Source organism: Canis lupus, chromosome 21, assembly GCF_003254725.2.
Source record: "Canis lupus dingo isolate Sandy chromosome 21, ASM325472v2, whole genome shotgun sequence".
In the NCBI taxonomy this organism is placed as follows: domain Eukaryota; kingdom Metazoa; phylum Chordata; class Mammalia; order Carnivora; family Canidae; genus Canis; species Canis lupus.
The window spans coordinates 47,381,064-47,387,542 of NC_064263.1; positions in this window are offsets into that span (position 1 = coordinate 47,381,064).

Below are 6,479 nucleotides of genomic sequence, written 5' to 3' on the forward strand. Positions count from 1 at the left end.
TTGTATTCAGTGGTTAAATAATGGACAAAAGTTTCAGAGATTAGTCCTACACGTAATCAAAACCCATGGCTAAGTTTATAATTTTCACCAGAAAACCAACAGATAGAGCGCCCAATTAAGTGTGTAAAATATCTTGGGAGAAGAAGCAGAACACTTACTGATGATTATTACGTTAAAATAATATTTATCTGTTCATCTATATGTCTCAACTTATGGTCCACAAGCCATTTGTCTCTTAATCATCAGATGTGTGTATTGGGGATATTTTTTTGTTAAAAACAAAGGTCCCTGAGATCCACACAGCTCTTATTTTCATTTATAATTTCTTGTCGATGTCAATGATTGGGAATATTCCTTAACAACAACAAATAAGACAAAAAAGAGCTCTCCAGTGACTCTCCTACTCACATACATTTGAGGCTATTGATTGATAGTGGCTCTTAATCTTATCTGTACATTAAAATCTCTGGAACTTTAAAAGCATCTCAGGTGATATAATTATGCAGCTAGAGATAAGAACTGCTGATCTAGACTCTGCAATCTGATTCATTTTGCTCATTTGCATTATCCATTTGGCTCAAATATATTTGACTCTGCAACCTCTGAATTCAAAACACTGTCTGCAGTAAAAATCTATAGTTTCTCGAATAAACGGCACAGATGTTACAAAAGCCTTTATCTGGAAGAAGTGACTGGGGAGAGATCTTCCAATTGGTGCAGGCTACTGAAATGATCTAAATGGCTTGTGGGAATTGGTGATGAGTAAAACATTATGAGACACAGGGAAGTAGTGCAGACAGAAGAGACTGAGTGACTTGGAAATTAAAAACAAAACTACATAGTTTTAGTAAGTCTTATATTCTACAAGAAAATCAAATCCTTTAAGTCACTTAAAATCTCCATGTATTTTGGCATTTTCCAGCTACTTTTCTGTCATTAATTTTTAGTTAAATTCTATCAAAGTATGAGAGATGATATTATGATTTCCATTGTTTAAAGAAACTGAACCAATAATTAGTAACTTTCTAAAACAAAATATGCTCCAGGTCCAGACAGATTCACTGGTGAATTCAGCAAAACATTTAAAATAGAAATTATATCAATTCTTTATGGTCTCTTTCAGAGGATAGAAGCAGAAAGAATACTTCCAAATCCATTCTATGAGGTCAGCATTATTCTAACAACAAAACCAAACAAAAAGAGTACAAGAAAAGAAACCACAGACCAGTATCTTTCATGTATACAGATGCAAAAATTCTCAACAAAATATTAGTAAATTGAATCAAATAATGTATAAAAAATGTACATATGACAAAGAAGTGGAGTTATCCCGGTTATGGAAGGCTGGTTCAACATTCAAAAATCAATTAATATAATCCATCACATAAACAGACTAAAAAGGAAGAGAAAACTTACATCTCTTAAGCATTATGATTCTCTTAAGCATTACAGAGGTTAAGTCAGCTTATCATAGATTTTCTCCTGAACTGAAGCTCTATTCACTAAATAATGTACTGATGTGGCTTTTTTTTTTTTTTTTTTTTTTTTCCTATAGGATCTCTTCTTTCCCTAACCAGAGTGAAATCTCAAAGGCAGCGTCAAGGATGAGAATGTGAGACTGAGGAGCCTAGAAAAAAAAGTAAAATAAATGTAGATGATTCTTATTTATCTTTGGCACTTGTGAAAATTTTGCTCATGTCTCTAGTTTTTCTATGTGTCCCAGCAAGCAGCAAGGCTGTAGAGGCTGAGCACGGACATAACATGGACTTGAGACCACACACTTGGAATACCAAGTATTGCCATCTGTAAAATTTCAAGAGTTCCCCTTGGGTGAGATCATTTAATCTTAAGAGAACACAGTGGGGGAGAAATGTCACAACTGCCCTTTCACAGATGAGAACAACGAATCTCAGAGATGCAAGCTGACATGCCCCAAAAATACGAAGCAAAGAAATGATGTCATAGAATCCAATCAAAAATCTCTCAGGGACCTCTCATATCTTAATTGTTAAGGGACCTCACATCTTTGCCAATCATACCCCAGTCATTCCAAGTGACCCAGAATTCCCAAATAAATAGAAGGAAAAAAAAAAAACTGTTGATTAAGTTCAGGCTTTGCAGCAAAATGCTGGCATGTGAATCTTGACTTTGGAATCTGCTTGGTCAGACAAATTCTTAAACTTTCTCAATTCCTTCTCTCTTAAAGTTAGATAGCACCTACCTTTTAGGTAACTTATGAAGAAGACAACTTGTAAGAATTTAAAACACAGCACAGAATCTTGCATGCATTAGATACTTACTTAATCTTGGGTTTTAATATTATCAATAATACATTTTAACTACTATGCAGAACAGTCATCTGATCGCTTTTTTGGGGGGAGGCAAGGTACACAGCAATCAGGAGGAGGAACTTGTCCAAGAATCAGGGCAGTATAATCAGTATTGGGCTGTAAAATGGTAAAAAGAAAATTGCAGGAAAAAGAGATGTCAGAGTGAACGGAAGGGGTCCTGGAATTAGCTCTGCAGAAACACTAGGTATAGGAGAGCCTAGATTTAAAATAAAATATTGCAGTCTCCAGCCTGAGTGGAGACCCTGTTGGAGTGGATGAGAAGAAATACCTGTTGACCCTGGGGAGAGAAACAAAAAAGTCTAGGACTCTATAAGAAAGAATGACTACTCCGTGTAGTGCTTTTGTTCCTTGAGCAAAGCTGGTTTAATTGTGACTTCACGCTCACCAGTCAATGAAAATACTGAAGGCTGAAGGAAAATCACTTCAGTGAATGGCTAACGTGCTTGTGTCCAAAATTTATCTGGAGTGAATATTAGGGGCTAGAGCAAGAATGGAAACCAGGCCCACTGGTCTGAAAATCTACCTAGAATTGTTCAATTACGTCACTTTCCATGCAGTACTGACATTTTCTTACCAGCAACTACAGATCCTAGCAGGGGAGCCAGCTATGAGATGATGCTTCTAATAAAATAATAAAAAAAAAGGTTGCTTAATAAAATCATTAAAAATGAATTGATCAAAATATTCAGAAACAGAAGATAAAATAAAACACGGTATTTTACTAATACATTTCTTCAACTGGCACAGCCAAACTGCTTGGTTTGGAGCACACACACAGACACACAAAAAGCTCTTACTTTCTCTAAACTTATTAAGGATTAAATTACTGGGTGGCTTGGGTGGCTCAGTGGTTTAGTGACACCTTCAGCCCAGGGTGTGATTCTGGAGACCCAGGATCAAGTCCCACATCGGACTCCCTGCATGGAGCCTGCTTCTCCCTCTGCCTGTGTCTCTGCCCCTCTCTCTGTGTGTCTCTCATGAATAAATAAATAAATAATCTTAAAAAAAGATCAATTTCCTGATCAGATTGTAGAAGGCACTTATTATATACCCTCTCTCACTCATCTTTCTCTCTTTTTCTCCTATCTGTAGGATTTTCTAATTTTCCCATTTGTATGTTTTCTTTGAATCAAAAATACAATTAAGCTGAAAGGAAAAATATATACCCTCTAATCCTATACCTTACCTTCAACAATGTTGGAGTCTACCTTTAATTCAAGACAAAAACCAAGCCCGGATCTGTGCTGGATGCTGCAGGTAGATACCAGGATGAAAAAGGTCTTGTCCCTGTGCTCAGACTGTGCACAGTCCAATCACCATTGAAATTGCAATAAAGCAGATTCAATAATGTAAAGTGGGACATGTGCAGACTTCTCTTTGGCTGGAGAGAAAGGGAATCTATTTGGAATAATAACCATTATTACCTATTCCAAATCAAATCTATTTGGAATAATTTAAAAAAGCATTATAAAATGGGTAATTGTTTAAACATTTCTAGAGTGATTGGTAGAAATTAGAATGAGTAGGCTCAGAATAAGACAGGGCATTCCAAGAAAAGGGGGAAAAATGAAAAAATATAGGGAGATGGTAGCGTCAGTTATGGGATCCAAGAACAGGACATCTGTCCGTTTGGTTAGTTTATACGGTTGGAATAGGACAGTCATGGAAGATAATGCGACAAAACTGAGTGGGAATTTGAGCTACAGGATTTGTACTTTATTTAAGGAATGCATGAGCAGCCTTTTAGGAGTTTTAAAGCTGAAGTGTAATATTATTTGGTCTCTGTCAGAGGGATGTAGTAGCAGTCCGCAGGCAGTATTAGATTAGAAGAAAAATTGGCTGAGCAAAACAGCGAGATGCTGTTAAAAAGAGAAGGTAGGTGACAACAAAGGGCTGATATGTACATAATATGCCCTCAGTGGTGACGTCAAAATCCACAGAAACTGGTCACTGATCTTATGTTTGCAGAAAATGTTACAACCTGCACGCTTTGGAGAATTCCACAGAGTTATAGGGGAGAAAGAGCAAAGTTTTGAGGAAAGATGAGGTTTTCAGGTTGGATTAGAAAGTGCAAAGTGGTTGAGACTCCTACATAGAGATGTGCTATTAAGAGGAACAAAAATATAACAATAAAACACACATTAGCAAGGGTCAAAAGCAGCCATTTATTCTAACTAAAATCTATTGAGCCACCTACACGTTTCCTTCTATAGCCCACTAAGTACAGGTGCTCCCGGGGAGCAAAGCCAACAAGAATTAATGAGGAATAAATAAAGACTAACACAGAATGACAGTCTCCCCAGGCGTTCAGAGAAGAAATCACAGCTGTAAGGTAAAGAATAGAATTAAGTCCCATTAACAGGTAAGAAACAATTTTAGAGTATTTTGCTGTTGTTGAATAATGGGAAAACTGAATAAATAGTTCCAGCTTTTCCCTATAAATTTAATTATTATAGAACCATATTATAACAGCCTACAAATTGAAAAAAAATAAAAGCATCACTTTTCTAGCAATAACTGCTTTTATTTCTGGGTATTGCCTCCAATTCTTTTATGGCCATATAAATTTATATGTTCATAGTCACACTTATATTTAACCCATACCATTTTGTATTTTGTTTTTAATGTTTCCAGGCTGCCATACGGGCTGCATATTTACACGCGGTGTCTGAACCATACTCCATTGAATGTACCTGAGAAAATTTATAAAATCATTCCCCTGTGAGATGGAAGCTTTGGGCTCTTTTCAGATTGGGTTCATTTTAGCTAATGTGGTGATGTGCATCAGTCTTCTCGGTATCAGCCTCTCTGATAACCAGTACCAGAAATCAGTGGTCTCCATGAATCTCTCTCCTGATAAGCTGGGAGCCCCTACCATGAAGATATTTTACTGATCTCACCATCGTATCTGCTATATCTAGTGTATATTTTGAGCTCAATCATTTTTTGATTAATTGCTTTTCTTCCTTTGATCACTTTTTAGAATACACTTCTCAAGATAAAGAGAAGAATGAAAGTAATTGCTGAGGAAAATAGATGTTTTAGGTTTATAACCACAGTATTAAAATGTGTCAACCTTATTTGCTGCAGCACTGTGAGTCAACATAACATTTATTAAGCTACTACACTGTGTCAGCATTACGCTAGGAACCTAGAATCAAAGTCAACAATAAAGAAGCATAATTATTGAACTCAGGGTGCTCACAAACAGTAAATAGACATCTTTTCTCATCATTTCTTCTCTATTCCTACCAGTAACTGATCTCCCTCTGGGAAGAGTAGTCTCTTCTTTACAGGGTATGGAATGGAGTGTCCCCCATAGAGTTTGGTGCATCCCATGCCCAGCTGTGTGCTACGTAAGGACTCAAGGTACAGGAATCTCCCTCCATAGAATTTAAATCTTCAAGGAAATATAAAGTGATTTAAAACAAGTGGGTGCACTCATTTCAGTAGGGTTCTACACTTCTATACTATAAAACCACTCTTACCCACATGCCCCCTGACCTATGGGCTTGATTTTTCTATGTTGTTCCAGGGATTTTTTTTTTTCTTTCTATGTCTCTTTGATACTGTGATCTTCCAATGTTCTGCCGGTAGCAGTAATGTGTTTAAGTTCACCAAAGTCATTGTTTTATGTTTCTAACCAGTAATTAAAAGCTAAGAAGTGAGCACAAGTGATGGGATAAAGATTTACAACAGAAACCGACAGGAAAGGTAACTGTCCCACTCAGGAAGCTCGGAGAGTAACAACCTCACAAGGATGGATGGATGCTTTCCTCATTTAAAACATTTGCTAATCATAACAGTAGATTCAGATAGATAAAGCCAAGTGTGAAAGAGGAGAAGTAACAACTAACACCACAGAAATATGAAGGATTGTAAGAGACCCCTATGAAAATTGTATGCCGACAATTAGACAACTTATAAGAAACTATAAACATAAAATCCCCCAAGACTGAAGCAGGAAGAAGCAGAAAATCTAAACAGAGTAATTACTAGTGATGAAATTGAATTGGTAATCAAAGGAATCCCAAACAAACAGAAGTCCAGGACCAGACGGCATCACAGGTGAATTCCACCAAACATTTAAGAAGAGTTAGTACCTATCCTCCTCAAACTATTTCAAAA